At 45.0% G+C, this 21,144-nt stretch overlaps 1 protein-coding gene across 9 annotated transcripts in view; it reads left to right on the top strand.

Annotated features, from left to right (window-relative positions):
• Nucleotides 1-21,144, top strand: part of SFT2D1 (SFT2 domain containing 1) — a 790,079-nt gene that overhangs the window by 366,465 nt on the left and 402,470 nt on the right. The window lies entirely within an intron of this gene.

Here is a 21,144-nt window from a genome sequence, read left to right as displayed (position 1 = left end):
TATTTTGTATGGTTAATGTCACTCACCTCAGTGTTCCTTTTGGGCCTACGGCACTAAAAATTGTATGAATTTTAAGATTTATCACTGGTGGAGTGTCATTTTTAATTTTAATTTTTTTAAATAAAACCCATCCATCTCAGTATCACGCTATGTTATTTAAAACATTTTTTTGGGTACAACCTTCGTGGATCTGATCCGGTCTGTGAGTGAATTCTGTCCAGGACGTATCCGGAAAGGTTCCCCAAAGGCCCAGGCTGGGTTTATAGCCACCTGTCTTATTTGGCTTGCTATCTGGTAAGCATTTCATCTCACAGGAAGTGTGATACCTGAACATCATTTATTGATCATTGAAAACAACAATTTTTCACCATTCAATTTAAAAATATATTGGTGTCGGACATTTATCACAAGGACTATTTTCACAAATTATTTGATCGATCACTTTTTTTAGCACGGCTTTTTTGTATATTTGATTCATTAGGGCATATTGCTGCAAACTGTCCAATAAATGATGAACCTATGCAATGCGATTATGCTTATATATAAAGACTCATGTCTCTGTTTGCACAGGTCACATAACTGCATCATGTCAGACTCGCTTTGAAAAACATATGTGTGTTATTTCAGTGGATGTGAAGCCAATCACAGCCCTGCTAGACTCTGGTAGTGTGGTGACCCTAGTCAGGGATGATTGTGTAAACCCCACAAAACTACACCCCAGTACTATTGGGGTAATTTGCATCCATGGGGACACCCGGGACTACCAGACAGCGGTGGTTGAGGTTGATACCCCCTCGAGCAGTGTAACACATTCAGTAGGGGTGATACCTTCGCTGTTTCATGAAGCTTTAGTGGGGTGAGATTTTCCCAATTTTTAGAATTTATGGGAGAGCAAAGGGAGGCTGGTAGATAGAGCTCCCCCTGCTGGGGAAGCACAGGAACTCTCACCAGACCCTTTTTGCCAAAAGGAAGGGGATGCTGTTGGTGGGATCAAGGAAGCCGTAGATCCTCTTCCTTTCCCTGTGATGGCTGGGGAGACGGAGGACCTAGAAACTAGCTCCCAGCCCGAGGATAACGAACAGGAGAACACCTCTGACCCTGACAATGAGAGTAGCCAGAATGTAGTACCTGACTTAGAGGTCAGCAGAGAGGATTTCTGTACCAAGCAACTCTGAGATGCCACCCTCATGAGAGCCAGAGAAAACGTTAAGATGGTGGATGGGGAACCAGTGGATCCTAATTGGTGGGGTGTCTCTCCCCTACATGGCCCTTAAAAACCATTTACTGTATCAGGTGGTAAAATGGGGGTGGGACGTGGTAGAACAGCTACTGGTTCCCAAACCCTTCCGTAGGGTGGTGCTAGACCTGGCCCATGGTCATGTAATGGGGGGGGAATATCTTGGTATCGAAAAGACCAAGCAGAGAATTGCCCAGAGATTTTTCTGGCCCGGGTTGTATGTAGATATCAGGGAGTACTGTGAATCGTGCCCTGAGTGCCAAATGTCGGCACCGTCGCCACATTTTCGCAGTCCCCTTGTTCCTCTACCAATAATCGAGGTCCCATTTGAGAGAATTGGCATGGACCTGGTGGGGCCGGTAGTGAAGTCTGCTCGGGGTCACCAGCATATTTTGGTAATCCTGGACTATGCAACGCGCTATCCTTAGGCCATTCCCTTGCGTAACACCTCAGGTAGGGCTGTTGCCAAGGAGCTAGTTCGGGTGTTTAGTCGAGTGGGGATCCCAAAAGAGGTCTTAACCGATCAGGGCATCCCATTTATGTCCAGCGTTACCAAGGTACTGTGTAAGTTATACAAAATCTCCCACCTCCCATCTCTGTACCACTGTCTACCACCCCTAAACAGATGGTCTTGTCGAAATATTTAATAAAACTTTTAAAAAGTATGCTGAAAAACGTGGTCGACAAAGATGGGAGAAACTGGGATTTTTTGCTACCTTATCTCATGTTTGCCATACGTGAGGCTCCGCAGGCATCTACAGGCTGTTCCCCCTGTCAGCTCTTGTATGGTAAACATCCCAGAGGGCTACTAGATGTCGCCAAAGAAACGTGGGAAGGAGAGGCCACCCCATATAGAAGCATCTTAGAGCATCTCTCCTTGATGCAGGATTGAATCGCAGCTGTCCTGCCCCTGGAACGTGAACATATGGACCGAGCCCAGGAGGCTCAGAGGAGGGTCCATGATCAGGGTGCCAAGGTCCGTACTTTCAGCCCCGGGGACAGAGTGTTGGTACTGGTGCCCACGGTGGAAAGCAAGTTCCTAGCTAAGTGGCAAGGTCCCTGTGAGGTTGTCGAAAAGGGCGGGGGAGGTAAACTACAAAGTCTACAAGCCAGGGAAAAGGAAACCACACCAAATTTATCATGTGAATCTCTTAAAGCCTTGGAAGGACAGAGAGACTTTACTGGCCACATCCCCGCCTCTCTCAGACCGGGTACCAGTGACACCTGATGTCCCCTTGACGGATTCCCTGTCCATGGCACAACAAAGTGACGTTAGAGCTGACCAACATGATCCAGCATGACATAGTGACGGAACCCGGGGTTCGCGTAAATGTAAAGCCATATAGAATCCCAGAGGCCAGGTGAGAGGCAGTCACGAAGGAAATCAAAAATATGTTAGAGTTGGTCGTGAGGGGTCGAGCCCCATAGTGCTGGTCCTGAAACATGATGGCACTATCAGGTTTTGTAACGACTTTAGGAAACTCAACAGTGTGCCTAGGTTTGATGCATACCCGATGTCTCGGGTCGACGAACTCGTGGACAGGTTGGGACAGGCTCACTACATAACAACCCTAGACCTAGAACGAAAGGCTATTGGAAAATACCGCTAAATGAATGGGCCAAGGAGAAGACTACCTTTTCCATTCCTGAGGGCTTGTTTCAGTACAAGCGGATGCCTTTTGGTCTGCATGGAGCCCCTGCATCATTCCAGCGAATTGATGGACAAAACTTTGAGACCACATCGCCCGTATGCTGCTGCTTATTTTGACGATGTGGTCATCCACAGCCCAGGTTGGGAATCAAACCTGCCCCTAGTACAAGCAGTGGTAGATTCCCTTAGTAGGAAAGCAGGTCTCATGGCCAACTCAAAAAAGTGTGCCATAGGCCTGGAGGAGGCCAAATACCTTGGGTACATTATTGGCCGGGGACTGGTCAAGCCTCAGACCAATAAGGTTGAGGCAATTAAAAAATGTCCCCAACCGGTAAACAAAAAACAAGTTCGGGCCTTCCTGGGCATTACGGGGCATTACAGACGGTTTATACCCAACTTTACCACCCCTCTGACCGACCTGACGAAGGGTAGAGGGTCGGTCATGGTTAAAGGGAATCCTGAAGCCGAGAAGACTTTCCAGAAATTAAAGCAGGCCCTTTGTGTACTACCGGTGCTAGTAAGCCCGGACTTCACAAAGGAGTTTGTGGTACAGACGGATGCCTTTGAGGTGGGACTAGGGGCTGTACTATCCCAGAACAGAGATGGTGAGGAACACCAGGTTGTATACCTGAGCCGGAAACTGAACAAGCACGAAAAAAAACTATGCCCTTGTCGAAAAGGAATGTCTCGCTATTAAATGGGCCTTAGACTCCCTGAAGTATTACTTGTTGGGGAGGTCATTTAAGCTGGTCACCGACCATGCCTCCCCGAAGTGGATGTTGAACAACAGAGAGAAAAATAGCAGCGTGACAAGGCGGTTCCTGGCTTTACAGCCCTTTAAATTTACAGTAGAGCATAGGTTGGGCACTTCCAAAACAATGCATATGCCCTCTCCCGCATGCGCTGTATGTTTGGGACAATTGCTCAGCCGCAGGGACTTGAGCAGAGGGGGAGGATATGTGACGGTATGCAAGGTGAGGTCATCGATAATCGATATATTTCACCTCACATTTGTTCTATTGTCAGAGACTGAACCGGAATCTGGCCCGGATTTTTCCAGCTTCTGTATCAGGCTTGGTTCCGGTCCGGGTCTTGTGGTCCACTTGAGTCCATGCTCAGGTGGACTTTAAATGACCAGAAAGAGAGCACGGCAGTGCTCTGGCCTGAGACTCAGAAGGGAATCTGAGAGAGAGGAGCCCTGTTTGTATTGAAAACAAAGGTTTGCTTTACCTCATGTTTTGTGGGCGACGGGGACCAGCTCCACACCGTATAGAGAGCAGTGTACTGTTTAGTTTAACGCCGGGTGGCAAGGATTTGTTTTACTGTTTTGTTTATTTTTATGACTTTGCAAACCACCTGTAAATAAAGCTGGCAACCCGCCAGATTTTAAAGAAACTTGTATGTACTGTATATTGAAGACCCCCGAAACACTTTAGGTGTCTGTATCTCATCTTTCCAATATTCATGTATGGCTGTTATACACCATTTGCACTTGATGTTTTGTATATGTACATATTGAAATAACATTTTATATTTTTACAATTCTTACTACTTTAATCTACCAGTGCTGCTATAGTCCCACCCATTTCTCCATTACCATTATTTTCCAGCACTGCCTTAACCCTCTTGGCCATGGAGTTCATCAGAGCTTCATAGGTTGTCACTGGAGTCCTCTTTCACTCCTCCATGACGACATCACAGAGCTGGTGGATGTTAGAGACCTTGCGCTCCTCCACTTTCCTTTTGAGGATGCCCCACAGATGCTCAGTAGGGTTTAGGTCTGGAGACATGCTCAACCAGTCCATCACCTTTACCCTCCACTTCTTCAGCAAGGCAGTGGTCGTCTTGGAGGTGTGTTTAGGGTCGTTATCATAGTGGAATACTGGCCTGCGGCCCAGTCTCCGAAGGGGAGGATCATGCTCTGCTTCAGTGTGTCACAGTACATGTTGGCATTCATTATTATTATACAGGATTTATATAGAGCCAACAGTTTACGCAGCGCTTTACAACATTAGGGAGGACAGTACAAGTACAATACAATACAAGAGGAATCAGAGGGCCCTGCTCGTTAGAGCTTACAATCTAGGAGGGGGGGTCAAGTTTTACAAAAGGGTAATAGCTGTGGGGGATGAGCTAATGGAGAAAATAGTGCAGTTGTTAGATGGAGGCAGGATAGGCTTCTCTGAAGAGGAAAGTTTTCAGGGATCGCCTAAAAGTAGATACATTTGGAGACAGTCTGACAGATTGGGGTAGGGAATTCCAGAGGATGGGTGAGGCTCGGGAGAAGTCCTGGAGGCGGATATGGGAGGAGGTGATGAGGGAGCTAGAGAGCAGGAGGTCCTGGGAGGAACGGAGAGGGTGATTAGGTTGGTATTTTGTGACTAGGCTAGTGATGTAGCTGGGGGCAGAGTTGTGGATGGCTTTGTAACTTATTGTTAGTATTTTGAATTTAATTCGTTGGGCGAGTGGCAGCCATTGGAGGGATTGGCAGAGAGAGGTAGCAGACACTGAGCGGTTTGTAAGGTGGATAAGTCTGGCAGCAGCATTCATGATGGACTGAAGGGGGGATAGTCTATTTAAAGGTAAGCCAATGAGGAGGGAGTTGCAGTAGTCGAGGCGAGAGATAACCAGGGAGTGAATCAGGAGCTTTGTGGTTTCATTGGTTAGAAAGGGACGTAGTTTAGAGATGTTGCGGAGGTTGAGGCGGCAAGCTTTGGAAAGTGATTGGATGTGGGGCCGAAAGGAGAGTTCAGAATCCAGGATAACACCTAGTACCCTGACTTGTGGGGACGGGTGGATGGTTGTGCCATTGCTCTTGACAGACAAGTCAGGGGAAGAGGCATGTGGGGGAGGAAATATTATAAGCTCGGTTTTGGACAAGTTGAGTTTGAGGAAGTGGTGTGACATCCATACAGATATGTCGGTTAGTAAGTTAGTGATGCGTGAGGAGACTGATGGAGTGAGTTGAGGGGTGGAGAGATAGATTTGTGTGTTGTCAGCGTAGAAATTATATTGAAAGCCGCGGGAGGCTATCAGCTGACCCAGGGAAGAGGTGTAGATTGAAAATAAAAGAGGTCCAAGAACAGAACCTTGGGGGACCCCGACAGAGAAGGGAAGAGGAGTGTAGGAAGTAGAATTGTAAGTGACACTGAAGGTGCGTTGGGATAGGTAGGATGAGAGCCACTGGAGAGCACAGTCACGGAGACTGAGGGAGTAAAGTTCTTTAAGGAGGAGGGGGTGGTCAACCGTGTCAAAGGCAGTTGAAAGATCCGGAAGTTGGAGTACAGAATAGTGTCCGTTGGTTTTTGCAGTTAGTAGGTCATTTGTGACTTTTAAAAGAGCAGTTTCTGTGGAGTGTTGAGGGCGAAATCCAGATTGAAGGGGATCAAGAAGGTTGTTTTTAATGAGGTGGTCACTCGGTTGTAAACCAGGCGTTCAAGGAGTTTAGAGAAAAAGGGGAGCAAGGAGATAGGGCGTAGGTTGTTAAGATTGGTACGGTCCAAGGACGGCTTTTTAAGTATGGGGGTGACCAGTGCATGTTTTAGAGCATTGGGGAAGATGCCAGTGGTGAGGGAGAGATTGAAGATGTGGGTTAGAGAGTGTAGGATGGAGTCAGAGGGTGACCGTAGCATATGAGAGGGAACAGGGTCCAGGGGACAGGTGGTTAGGTGGGTGATAGAAATGAGTTTAGTAACTTCGTCTTAGTAGCAGATTTGAATAGGGGGAGTGTCAGTTGTACCTGTTGACATGGGGTCTTAGCTGGAGGAGATACCTGTAGAGTGGAGATTTCATCGCAGATTGTATCAATCTTGTTTTTGAAGTGATAGCGATCTCCTGGGCAGTGAGTGAGTCAGTGGGTGGAGGCGGTGGAGGACAAAGTAGAGAGTTGAAGGTAGAGAAGAGTTTACGGGGACTGGATGAGAAGGTGTTAATAAGAGCTGTAAAATAGGTTTGCTTGGCAGTGTGGAGGAAAGAATAGTATTTTTGGAGGGCAAATTTGTATTGGTTGAAGTCTTTGAGAGACTTAGTCTTGTGCCACAGACGCTCATGAGCACGACTACGTTTTTTGAGAATTTTAGTGTCATCTGTTTGCCAGGGTTGTAGGGGTCGAGGCCTGATTCTGCGTGTAGTGAGGGGAGCGAGCTTGTCCAGGGTGGAGGACAGGGATTTATTGTAGATGGACGTGGCTTGGTTGGGGCAGGACAGGGGAGAGATTTTGTCATAGAGGTGGTCAGTAGCAGAATAGAGGAGAGAGGAGTTGAAGTTGCGAAAATTTCTACGGGTGATGGTTAGGCGATTGGAGGGAAAGGTGGTGGAAGACAGGGGGAGGGAGAAACTAATACAGTGATGGTCGGAGAGAGGAAAAGGATTGTTTGAGAAGTTGCATGGAGTGCTTAGGTAGGAGAATACAAGGTCAAGGGTGTTGCCATCAGAGTGAGTAGTAGCCTGTACCCATTGTTTTAGGTCAAATGAAGAGGTTAGACTAAGAAGTTTAGAAGTAGCAGGAGTGTTTGTATTAGCAGGGATGTTGAAATCACGGAGAAGGATTGTGGGAATTTCCGAAGAGAGAAAGTAGGGTAGCCAGGCAGAAAACTCATCAAGGAAAGTTGATAATGGTCCAGGGGGCCGGTAGATCACAGCAATTCTTGGGGAAGTAGGAGAGAATAGACGTATACAGTGGGCTTCAAATGATGAGAGAGAAAAAGAGGGAGAGTGAATAACCTGGAAGGTGCATTGGGGGGATAGGAGGAATCCCACTCCACCTTCCTTTAGAACTGTAGCTCCCCAACACCAAATTTAACACACCTGCTCCCCATTCCCACCTGAGACTTTGTAACACTAACGAGTCACATGACACTGGGGAGGGAAAATGGCTAATTGGGCCCAATTTGGAAATTTTCACTTAGGGGTGTATTCACTTTTGTTGTCAGCGGTTTAGACATTAATGGCTGTGTGTTGAGTTATTTTGAGGGGGCAGCAAATTTATACTGTTATACAAGCTGTACACTCACTACTTCACATTGTAGCAGTGTCATTTCTTCAATGTTGTCACATGAAAAGATATAATAAAATATTTACAAAAATGTGAGGGGTGTACTCACTTTTATGAGATACTGTATGTCCGTTTACGCCTACGTCCAATCCGTTAAAGACGTTCTATATATCCATATAGCAGATTGGATGGCGGTTAGGTGTAAATGGACCGGCGTTCTGTTTACATTCCACCGCCCATAGAGGAGAGCGGGCTGTGTCTGTTCTGCATAAGCAGAGCGGACATGGACCAGCCAGGATCAGGGGACAGATTCCCCGCTAAGCAAGCGTATGGAAGGGGCCTAAGGGTAGATTTAGGCATGCATCTAGGTCTCCCTTGCCTCTAAAGCCAATCCGCATTAAGTTCACCTTCCAGCAGCTACTGACAGGCAGTGACGACAAATGCGCCGCAACCACATGTATTGCACATGGTTGCGGGGCATTTACGGGGCTTCCCATCGACTTGAAAGTATAGTGTTTAGCGGGTGCAAAACAACTTTGCCATGGGCACAGCTGATCACGATTTAAACAAGCTGTATCGGCCTTTCCTCACTCGCATCTGACAGACGCGAGTAGAGGAGAGCCGATTGGCGGCTCTCTTGACAGGAGGGTCTGCGCTGATTATCAGCACAGGCCTCCCGAGGATGCCCACCAAGGACCACCAGGGATGCCACCCATGGCTACCAGGGATGCCCACCACTGATGACCACCAGGGATGCCAATCAGTGCACACATATGATGGCAATCATTGCCCATCAGCAATGCCTGCCAGTGCCTCGATATCAGTGATGCCCATCAGTGCCACCTATCAGTGCCCATCAGTGGCACCCATAAGTGCCCATCAGCGCAGCCTATCGGTGCCCATCAGTACCCATCAGTGTTGCATATCCGTGCCACCTTATCAGTGCCCGTCAGTGCAGCCTCATCGGTGCCCATCAGTGAAACAAAGAAAAACTTTTTTTAAAAAAAATCGGTCTTTTTTTAATTCAGCAAAAAATAAAAACCCCAGAGGTGATCAAATACCACCAAAAGAAAGCTATATTTGTGGGAACAAAATGATTAAAAAATGTGTCTGTGTACAGTGTAGCATGACCGCGCAATTGTCATTCAAAGTGCGACAGAGCTGAAAATTGGCTTGATCAGGAAGTGGGGAAAGTGCCTGGTATTGAAGTGGTTAAAGTGTTACTAAACCCACAAGAGTAAAATCAGTATGTATATGCAGTAAGGCATGCTTTTTATACTTATTGTGGAACCTAGGGGGTTAATCCTCTGCATTGTGTAAAAAGGCTGTTTGATCCTGTTTTCTCTGATCCTCCCCTTCTTTTACTGTCCCCAAGAAATCTCCTGATAGTACAGAACCTTGGGCACGCTCTGCACATGCTCAGTTTGATGTGTATTGCTAGAGAGTTTTTTCTTTTTATGGGGGGAGGGTGCATGTGATCAGCACAGGGCCAATCAACAATGTCCAGGCAGAATGTGAGGGGTCGTGCAGCCTCATAGGACAGTCATGAGAATGAAAACTCCAAGTACAAGCTTGTTGTAAACCTCAGTCACTGTGTATGTGCTTTGCTCAGATTCCATATCTCACAAAAGTGAGTACACCCCTCACATTTTTGTAAATATTTTATTATATATTTTCATGTGACAACACTGAAGAAATGACACTTTGAAAAGTAGTGAGTGTACAGCTTGTATAACAGTGTAAATTTGCTGCCCCTCAAAATAACTCAACACACAGCCATTAATGTCCAAACCGCTGGCAACAAAAGTGAGTACACCCCTAAGTGAAAATTTCCAAATTGGGCCCAATTCGCCATTTTCCCTCCCTGGGGTCATGTGACTTGTTAGTGTCACAAGGTCTCAGGTGTGAATGGGGAGCAGGTATGTTAAATTTGGTGTTATCACTCTCACTCTCACTCTCACTCTCTCATACTGGTCACTGGAAGTTCAACATGGCACCCCATGGCAAAGAACTCTCTGAGGATCTGAAAAAAAAGAATTGTTGCTCTACATAAAGATGGCCTAGGCTATAAGAAGATTGCCAAGACCCTGAAACTAAGCTGCAGCATGGTGGCCAAGACCATACACTGGTTTAACAGGACAGGTTCCACTCAGAACAGGCCTCGCCATGGTCAACCAAAGAAGTTGAGTGCACGTGCTCAGCGTCATATCCAAAGGATGCCTTTGGGAACTTGACGTATGAGTGCTGCCAGCATTGCTGCAGAGGGTGGGGTGGGGGGATTCAACCTGTCAGTGCTCAGACCATGTGTTGGTGTCTGCATCTGTGGGGCATCCTCAAATGCACAAGAAAGCCCGCTAACAGTTTGCTGAAGACAAGCTTATTTGGTTCAGATGGTGCCAAGTGTGTTTTGCCTACAGTCAAGCATGGTGGTGGGAATGTCATGATCTGGAGCTGCATGAGTGCTGCCGGCACTGGGGGACTATAGTTTATTGAGGGAACCATGAATGCCAACATGTACTGTGACATACTGAAGCAGAGCATGATCTCCTCCCTTTGGAGATTGGACCTCAGGGCAGTATTTCAACATAAGGACCTCAAACACACCTCCAAGATGACCACTGCCTTGCTAAAGAAGCTGAGGGTAAAGGTGATGACTGGCCAAGCATGTCTCCAGACCTAAACCCTATTGAGCATCTGTGGGGCTTCCTCAAATGCAAGGTAGCGGAGCGCAAGGTCTCTAACATCCACCAGCTCCATGATGTCGTCATGGAGGAGTAGAGGAGACTCCAGTGGCAACCTGTGAAGCTCTGGGGAACTCCGTGCCCAAGAGGGTTAAGGCAGTGCTGGAAAATAATGGTGCCCACACAAAATATTGACACTTTGGGCTCAATTTGGACATTTTCACTAAGGGGTGTATTCACTTTTGTTGCCAGCGGTTTAGACGTTAATGGCTGTGTGTTGAGTTATTTTGAGGGGACAGCAAATTTACACTTATACAATCTGTACACTCACTACTTTACATTGTAGCAAAGTGTCATTTCTAGGGATGCACTGAAATTTTGGCAGCCAAAAAAAGAAAATTGAGATAAGGCACAGTAGTGGTGGCTGCACCGCTGGGTGCTCTCCATTGCAGGGTGTCATCCTGGCTGCTCAAGGTCCTGTCCTCCCCTTCCTCCTCCTCTCCTTGTAGAGCGGCGATTTCCCTGTGTCAGGGAGCTGAATTGCCCAGGCTGCAGTAACAATGACCCACCTCCTGTAATAGACGGCACACTGATCCAATGCCGGGACATTGAATCAGTGTGACGTGATCACAGGAGTCGGGACATTGTTACTATGGCCCAGACAATTCAAATCCAGCTCCGTGACACAGTGGGAGATTGCCACTCTGATCTGGGCACAGGCAGGCTGCATCCCACAGGCACTGGTGAGAGGCTGCATCTTATGGGCACAGGCAGGCTGCATCCCACAGGCACTGGCGAGAGGCTGCATCTTATGGGCACAGGCAAGCTGCATCTTATGGGCACAGGCAGACTTCATCCCACAGGCACTGGTGAGAGGCTGCATCTTATGGGCACAGGCAGGCTGCATCCACAGGCGCTGGTGAGAGGCTGCATCTTATGGGCACAGGCAGGCTGCATCCACAGGCACTGGTGAGGCTGCATCTGACAGGCAGGCTGTGTCTGATGGGCACAGGCAGGCTGCATCCCACAGGGACTGGCAAGGCTGTATCTGACATGCACTGGCAAGGCTGCATCTGACGTGCATTGGTAGGCTGCATTGATCTCTTGTATCATGTCTGCATTCTCTGACCATCTCCTATGTAATGTCTGCTAGAGGTACACCAAATGGAAATTTTGCTAATACTATTAGCAGTGGGTTTAACCACTTCAGCCCCGGAAGGATTTACCCCCTTCCTGACCAGAGCACTTTTTACAATTTGGCACTGCGTCGCTTTAACTGCTAATTGCACGGTCATGCAATGCTGTACCCAAACGAAATTTGCGTAATTTTCTTCCCACAAATAGAGCTTTCTTTTGATGGTATTTGATCACCTCTGCCATTTTTATTTTTTGCGCTATAAATGGAAAAAAAACGAAAATTTTGAAAAAAAATGATATTTTCTACTTTTTGTTATAAAAAAAATCCAATAAACTCAATTTTAGTCATACATTTAGGCCAAAATGTATTCGGCCACATGTCTTTGGTAAAAAAAATGTCAATAAGTGTATATTTATTGGTTTGAGCAAAAGTTATAGCGTCTACAAGCTAGGGTACATTTTCTGGAATTTACACAGCTTTTAGTTTATGACTGCCTATGTCATTTCTTGAGGTGCTAAAATGGCAGGGCAGTTCAAAACCCCCCCAAATGACCCCATTTTGGAAAGTAGACACCCCAAGGAAATTGCTGAGAGGCATGTTGAGCCCATTGAATATTAATTTTTTTTGTCCCAAATGATTGAATAATGACAAAAAAAAAAAAAATTACAAAAAGTTGTCACTAAATGATATATTGCTCACACAGGCCATAGGCATATGTGGAATTGCACCCCAAAATACATTCAGCTGCTTCTCCTGAGTACGGGGATACCAAATGTGTGGGACTTTTTGGGAGCCTAGCCGCGTACAGGGCCCGGAAAACCAATCACCGCCTTCAGGATTTCTAAGGGCGTAAATTTTTGATTTCACTCCTCACTACCTATCACAGTTTTGAAGGCCATAAAATGCCCAGATGGCACAACCCCCCCCAAATGACCCCATTTTGGAAAGTAGACACTCCAAGCTATTTGCTGAGAGGCATGGTGAGTATTTTGCAGCTCTCATTTGTTTTTGAAAATGAAGAAAGACAAGAAAAAACATTTTTTTTCTCTTTTTTCAATTTTCAAAACTTTGTGGCAAAAAGTGAGGTTTGCAAAATACTCACTATACCTCTCAGCAAATAGCTTGGGGTGTCTACTTTCCAAAATAGGGTAATTTGGGGGGTTTTATGCCACCTGGGCATTCCATTGCCTCCGAAACTGTGATAGGCAGTGAAGAGTGAAATCAAAATTTTACGCCCTTAGAAAGCCTGAAGGCGGTGCTTGGTTTTCGGGGTCCCGTACGCGGCTAGGCTCCCAAAAAGTCTCACACATGTGGTATCCCCGTACTCAGGAGAAGCAACAGAATGTATTTTGGGGTGTAATTTCACATATTCCCATGGCATGTTTGAGCAATATATCATTTAGTGACAACTTTGTGCAAAAAAAAAAAAAAAAAAAAAAAAATTTGTCTCTTTCCCGCAACTTGTGTCACAATATAAAATATTCCATGGACTCGACATGCCTCTCAGCAAATAGCTTGGGGTGTCTACTTTCCAAAATGGGGTCATTTGGGGGGGTTTGAACTGTCCTGGCATTTTATGCACAACATTTAGAAGCTTATGTCACATATCACCCGCTCTTCTAACCACTTGAAGACAAAGCCCTTTCTGACACTTTTTGTTTACATGAAAAAATTATTTTTTTTTGCAAGAAAATTACTTTGAACCCCCAAACATTATATATATATATATATATATATATATATATATATATATATATATATTTTTTTTTTTTTTTTTTTTAAAGCAAATGCCCTACAGATTAAAATGGTGGTGTTTCACTTTTTTTTCACACAGTATTTGCGCAGCGATTTTTCAAACGCATTTTTTGGGGAAAAAACACACTTTTTTAAATTTTAATGCACTAAAACACACTATATTGCCCAAATGTTTGATGAAATAAAAAAGATGATCTTAGGCAGAGTACATGGATATCAAACATGACATGCTTTAAAATTGCGCACAAACGTGCAGTGGCAACAAAATAAATAAATTTTTAAAAGCCTTTACAGGTTACCACTTTAGATTTACAGAGGAGGTCTACTGCTAAAATTACTGCCCTCGATCTGACCTTTGCGGTGATACCTCACATGCATGGTGCAATTGCTGTTTACATTTGACGCCAAACCAATGCTTGCGTTCGCCTTAGCGCCAGAGCAGGGGGGGACAGGGGTGCTTTTTTTAAATTTTTTTTTTCTTTATTATTTTTTTGCTTTTTTATCTTACTTTTAAACTATTCCTTTCATTTTTTTTTAATCATTTTTATTGTTATCTCAGGGAATGTGAATATCCCCTATGATAGCAATAGGTAGTGACAGGTACTCTTTTTTTGAAAAAATTGGGGTCTATTAACCTTAGATCTCTCCTCTGCCCTCAAAGCATCTGACCACACCAAGATCGGTGTGATAAAATGCTTTCCCAATTTCCCAATGTCGCTGTTTACATCCGGCGAAATCTAAGTCATAAAATGCTCATAGCTTCCGGTTTCTTAGGCCATAGAGCTGTTTGGAGCCACTCTGGTCTCTGATCAGCTCTATGGTCAGCTGGCTGAATTACCGGCTGTATTCTCAAGTTCCCTGTTGAGACAGTAGAGCCAGAGAAAAACATGGAAGACGGTTGGGGGGGGCATTCCCTCCCACTGCTTGTAAAAGCAGTCTAGAGGCTTATTAGCCGCTAGAAATGCTTTTACATGAAAGCCGACCGCTGGCTGAAAAGAATGATACCAAGATGATACCTAAACCTGCAGGCATCATTCTGGTATAACCACTCAGTCGTGAATGGCGTACCTGAAGACAAAAAAATGGTTAACAATAAAACACAGTAAATGGTAAAGTATAAAAAACTGCATACCTGAAAAGCAAACATGATAAAACATAATAACAATAAAACATTGCAGAATAGAATACAGTAAAAAAGAGCAGAACAATAGAGAGAGAATAGAGAGAGAGAGAACAATAAAACGACAACTATTTATTTATTTATTTTTTATATATATATTTATTTTTTTTTTACACTTTTTTTTGTAACTAACTTTTATAACTGTAACCGGTTCCAGGTTTGGGTCTCTCAAAATGCGATGGCATCTTGGGAGACCCTGTGAAAGTGTGCCTAGTTTGTGCAATGCTGTACCCTACGCTAATACTCAACTAGTGCATGGTAGCATTCAAAACATTCACCAATGCAAAGACCAGGATTATCAGGACAGGAGGGACAATAATAGTGGGTGTCACGCCTATATCCGCGCTTGCTGCAGACACATCTTTTTTGGGGGGGTTAGTTGGGTAGAGGTACTCGGGAGGACATAAAAATGCCTCTCATGCAGCCGACTGCATTTGGTTGGGGATGTGAATGGGGGAAGTACGGGCGCTGCAGAAGTGGTGGGTTCCCAATTATTAGGATTGGTGAATGCAGCAGGAAGGGCATTATGGGCACGACGGGCCTGTGTTTGTCTTCTTGGTGGCAGCGGGACACTACTTGTGCTTGCCACCTCACCAGCTTGAACTGCACTTATGGGACTTGCCACGTCACCATGTGTTACTGTAGTGCTGGTTTGACTACGACCGGGGTGTACTAGGCCGCTGGTGCTTGCCAGTTCACCAAAACGCTACCAAAAAACAGTGATCGCAGGGATCAGGCCTGACTCTGCAAACGCTGCAGTTATGTGTTTAGTGTTTTGTAAGTGACAGTGATCGATCGATACTGCACTTGGGTGGGCTGGGCTGGGCCGGGCGGAGGGGCAAAACGCAGGTGCTAGCAGGTATCTGGGCTGATCCCCCTAACACTGCGTTTTTGGGAACCCTAAACTGCTGGGGATGCTAGTATAGATCTGATCGGATCAGATACTATACCACTAAGGGAGGTGTACGGTGCGTGCGTGGGTGTTAGCGTTACTTGCGCTAACCTGACGCTGCCTGGGGCTGGTGCTTGCCAGTTCACCAAAACGCTACCAAAAAACTGGTAGCGATCGCAGGGATCAGGCCTGACTCTGCGAACGCTGCAGTTATGCGTTTAGTGTTTTGTAAGTGACAGTGATCGATCGATACTGCACTTGGGTGGGGTGGGCTGGGCTGGGTGGAGGGGCAAAACGCAGGTGCTAGCAGGTATCTGGGCTGATCCCGCTAACACTGCGTTTTTGGGAACCCTAAACTGCTGGGGATGCTAGTATAGATCTGATCGGATCAGATATTGATCCGTTCAGATACTATACCACTAAGGGAGGCGTATGCTGCGTGCGTGGGTGTTAGCGGTACTGGCGCTAATCTGACGCTGCCTGGGGGGATGGATATCACCGCCGGGCGATCAGGGGGCTAAACCTTTATTTGGTAATAAACGGCGGGTTCCCTGAGACTATAAAAAATAAACGAACTAACCAGTGTCACCCGTAACAGTTATACGGTGATCACTGGTGAAAGGGTTAACTAGGGGGCAATAAAGGGGTTAAAACATTTATTAGATAGTATATGGGGGTCCCTGTCGCTATAAAATGCTGACGGCTAACCTAAATATTTACCTCCCTAACTAGCATCACCAGTGACACTAATACAGTTATCAGAAAAACAATCGCTTAGCGACACTGGCGACGGGGGGTGATCAAGGGGTTAAAACTTTATTGGGGGGGGTTAGGGGGGTATCCCAGACCTAAAGGGGGCTAATACTAACTGCCCTACCACACTAACTGTCACAAACTGACACCATGCAGTAATCAGAAAAAAAAAACTGCTTGGTGTCAGTGTGACGGGGGGGGGGGGGTGTGATTGGGGGGGATGTAATGTGTGCCTGGCATGTTCTACTGTATGTGTGTGTGTGTTGTGCACTCACATTACAGTCTTTTCTCCTCGGCGCTGGAGGCAGGGAAATGATCCCATTGGCTGGGAGCGATTGCGAGGGGGGGGGCCACGAATCGCCGGGGAAGATTTGCCGACCGCCGCAGGCCCCCCACCCGCGGGCAGGCAAGGACGTACCCGTCGCGCGGTGGTCTGCAACTGGTTAAGTAAGAGATTGCAGACATGATACAAGAGATGGTTAGAGACTGTGGACATGATACTAGAGATGGTTAGTGACTGTGGATATGATACAAGAGATGGTTAGACTGCATTTTTCTTGAGCCAATATTAGCCAACAATAAACTTGTATTTAAATTAATATTAATTTAAAAGTTGAATATAATGCAATTATATATAAAAATATAAATATTTTTTAAAAGCTGTCATTTTCAGTTACGGTTTTCGGCAAAGTGCATCCTGCATTTTCGGTTTCAGCATCAAAATTCCCATTTGGTGCACCACTATTTCTTCAGTGTTGTCACATGAAAAGATATAATAAAATATTTACAAAAATGTGAGGGGTGTACTCACTTTTGTGAGATACTGTATCTGCAGTGTTTACTTATCTCTCTCCTAAGCTCTAAGGCTCCATTCAAACCTGAGCATAATGATTTACTGGTGTTTTTCATATTTTTTGAGCCTTTTTTGCAGATTTTTACAAGCATTTTTAAAGAGTTTTAGAAGCAAATTACAAGCGTTTTACAGCTTCAGGTGTTTTTGTTTAGCTAATAGAAAGCATTAGGGGGAGGAGACGGAAATTAGGGGTGGGGATCTGTTGTTTGAGCAGAAAACGAGCGACAAAGTGCTTGTAAAATGCTCAAGCTCAGGTGTTTCTATTGAAGTCTATAGGGCCAAAAACACTTGTAATCTGCCAAAAAGAAGCTCATGTACTTTTTTGAGTGACAGGTGTTTTGCTTCAGACAACAGAACGCTTATATGTGAACAGGGGCCATTGAAATGAATAGGACTTGGCTTGTTGAGCGTTTTAGAGCTACAAGTTTCAAGCAGAAAATCGCTCAGGTGTGAACAGGGCCTAAGTGTCGTGTCTCTCTCTGTTACTTCCTTCCTCTAATATGAGCATGAGTCACTTCTGAGAAGTTTTCCTGATACAAGATAACATTCTATTCAGAACACCGTTCTTCTGCTGTGTAAATGGGGGTGTGTTCCCTTCCTTCAATCAGCTCTCACATACTGTAAGTGCAGTCTTTCCGGCCCCCTTCTGTGCTCCTAAAATATAAAGAAAGATTTAAAAAAATGATCCACCCTTTTGAAGGGGTGTTGAGAAGACTACAGATAAACAAGTATGAGGATTGGTTTCACTCTGTATCATCTGAGGCTGTTCACTTCACTTTGTATATGTGAGGGTTTCCAACCACCTTAACCCCTTCACGACCGCGCTATAGCCGAATGACAGCTACAGCGTGACCACACATTGCTGGGAGGGTGTCATATGACGTTCTCCTGTGCTCATGCTTCCTGCGCCCCCTGCAGCGCGCATCAGCAGTTTTCTGTGATCGCCACATTCTTGGGACACAGCTGACGGGGCGAGAGGAGAGCTGATCAGTGGCAATCCACACAGGGGACATCTACACTGGTAATCGGGGTACTGATCATCAGTGCAGCCCCAACAGTGCCCACCGTGCCCATCAGTGCTGCCTGTCAGTGTGTCTCAGTGCAACATATCAGTGTCCATCAATGCAGCCTCATCAGCGCACATCAGTGAAGGAGAAAAATTACTTACAGTGGAACCTCGCATTGCGAGTAACGTGGTTAACTAGCATTTCGCAATATGAGCACTGTATGTTTAAAAATCGTAACTCGGTTTGCGAGTGTTGTCTCGGCCAAAGTGGTGTGCAGTACCGCTTTTGGCCTGAGTTGGGGGGCGAGCCGGAGCCGAGCAGAGCCGAGCGTAATGTTCAGAAATGCACAGAAAGGCCAGAGTACAGCACATCTGACCTCGCAAATCTCGGGTAGGAAGTCTTTCCGAGGTCCGCCGAAGTGTCCTCGAGCCTTCTCGGCCATTTCCGAGGCTGTCCGCCGCTCCCTGCCTCTGGCCGCATGCGGTATTGCATCCCATTGAAGTCAATGCGGAACTAATTTTCGTTTCCATTGATTTCAATGGGAAAACTCGCTTTGATATGCGAGCACTTTGGATTACGAGCATACTCCTGGAATGTATTATGCTCATAATCCGAGGTTCCACTGTATTTACAAAATTTTATAAGGAAAACTAAGAAAAAAATTTTTTATTTTCAAAAATTTTCAGTCTTTTTTTAGTTTGTTTAGCAAAAAATAACCCTGGTGATTACCACCAAAAGAAAGCTCTATCGGTCTCAAAGAATGTATAAAAATTTCATTTTGGGTGCAGTGTTGCATGACCGCGCAATTGTCATTCAAAGTGCGACAGCGCTGAAAGCTGAAAAATGGCCTGGGCAGGAAGGAGGTGAAGGTGCCCAGTTGTCAAATGGTTAACCAGTGCTCGGCTAGACACTGGAAGTCACAAGACTGCAATATATTGCTGTTGAGAAAAGGTATTTAGCAGTTTATATTTACTAAAATAATTACATTACCATGTTCTGTGTACTGTGAGAGACAAGATATAGTGAGTGCAGGGTCCTAGGTTTAGTAAAACTTTATAGATTATCCTGAACAAACTAAGTTTTCAAATGAATCAATAAAGTGTTTTAAAGACAAAACAGTGGCGCTGAATAACTGAATCTGTGATAAATTTCAAACCAATAAATAACCAATTAAATAAATAAAATATTTAAAAAAATCTCCATGTGTGAATGTGTCCATAAATAAATCAAGTGAACAATTCGTGCATAGTGATGAAGTCCTTATATCAGGAAAAATCTTCTTTGAATATTTTTTATTTTTTTTTTTTATTTTTTATTTATAACAGGCAAAGGGGCCCACATGGACCGACATAAAATAGTATACAGTAAAACATCGTCAAACATAGCGCATAACACAACTATATAATACAATAAGCGTTATTATTGGAAGATAATTGTACGTATCCTGGTGGGCACAATTGCTGTATTGGTCAACAAACATTCTTATTCATTGTGCGACACTACTAAGATGACGCTGTGGGATGTGCCCGTTAATATCGGGCCCCACTCCGCTTTGGTTAAGACTTTACGCATTCCTTATAGTATAGTGGGTTAGGCTGGTACAGTCCCCCGGGCTCCCTCCCGTCTTTTTCCTTTTTTCTCAAAACATTACAGTAGAGTCCTAAGATTAGGAAAAGAGAAAGATTGAGAGGAGGAGTGGAGAGGTGGGGGGGGGGGGGGTGTTCTCCGCGATCATGGAGTATCTGAAGGAGTCGCTTAGGTATAGCTATAAACACATTTATCTTGTATCTCAGGTGCAGATTTCGGTAATTTAATTTACGTTGTGGTTGGTTAGTGAGTTATAAAGGTTTCTCGCAGGGCCTGGCCCTCACTAGAGTATATGAACATATTCCACAACTGCCATGTATTAGAAAATTTCTCATGTCTGTTTTGAGCGGTATGGATAAGGTCTTCCATTAGTTTCATTTCTTCTACTTTTTTGATCCATAGGTCTATAGTTGGGGGTTTTGGGGATTTCCAATGTAGTGGGATACAAGCTTTAGCTGCGTCCAGAAGATGTCGGAGCACAGACTTTTTATATATCTTTGTGGGTATATTTGATGCATGTAAGAGAAAAAATGCTGGGTCATTAGTAATGTTATAGTCTGTGAATTTCTGTATCGTCGTCTCTATTGTTTGCCAGAAGTTCGTCAGTTTAGAGCACGACCAGAATACGTGTAATAGTGTCCCTTTTTCTGCTTGGCATCGCCAGCAGAGTTCATATGTCGTTGGGAAGTATTTGTGTAAGAGTGCTGGGGTTCTATACCAGCGTGATAAAATTTTGTAATTCGTTTCTTGAGTCTTGGCACATATCGAAGATTTGTGCGCAAATCTAAGAATTTGTTGTCTTTTGGTTATGTTAAAGCTACAGTTTAGTTCTTTTTCCCATTTAAGTAAGCCCGGTGGGACAAAGTCTGGTGCGGAAGTATTCAGGATGGCATATGTCAGAGAACGTGTATGCGGTAATACCACCGATGTTGAACATATGTCCTCAAATGTGGTAAGTGGTTGGGCATTCAAGGGAGGCGGAATAGATTTGAGGAAGTGGCTCAACTGAAGAGCCCTCAAGAAATCTAGGTGGTAAGGGCCTGTAGGTTCAGCAAGTTCTGCGCTCGTCTTCCAACGTCCTCCAAGGCTAAAATGGGAGGCTTGGTAAAAACCCGCCTCAGCTAGTCTTCTTCTTTGAATATTAAGAATATCTTCCACCACACCACCTGTGATTGTGTTCCACTCCCTGTTGAAATCGCACTCACCAGAAGATTATGCCTTGCATTCTCATGCGCGGCAAACAAGCTGTTAGAAAACCAACAGGGTTTTAATCAAACCTCGGCTTCCAGCACCATTCAATAGGGGAGGAACTTCCCATCAGTAAGCATGAAACGATAAAAAGCTTCCAATAGTGTGATATTGCAAACCATTTATTTAAAAACCAAAACAAATCCTTAAATATTGCACTCAGATGTGT

Source organism: Aquarana catesbeiana, linkage group LG04 (assembly GCF_042186555.1).
Source record: "Aquarana catesbeiana isolate 2022-GZ linkage group LG04, ASM4218655v1, whole genome shotgun sequence".
Taxonomy (NCBI): Eukaryota; Metazoa; Chordata; class Amphibia; order Anura; family Ranidae; genus Aquarana; species Aquarana catesbeiana.
This window is presented reverse-complemented; position numbering and strand designations above follow the sequence as displayed.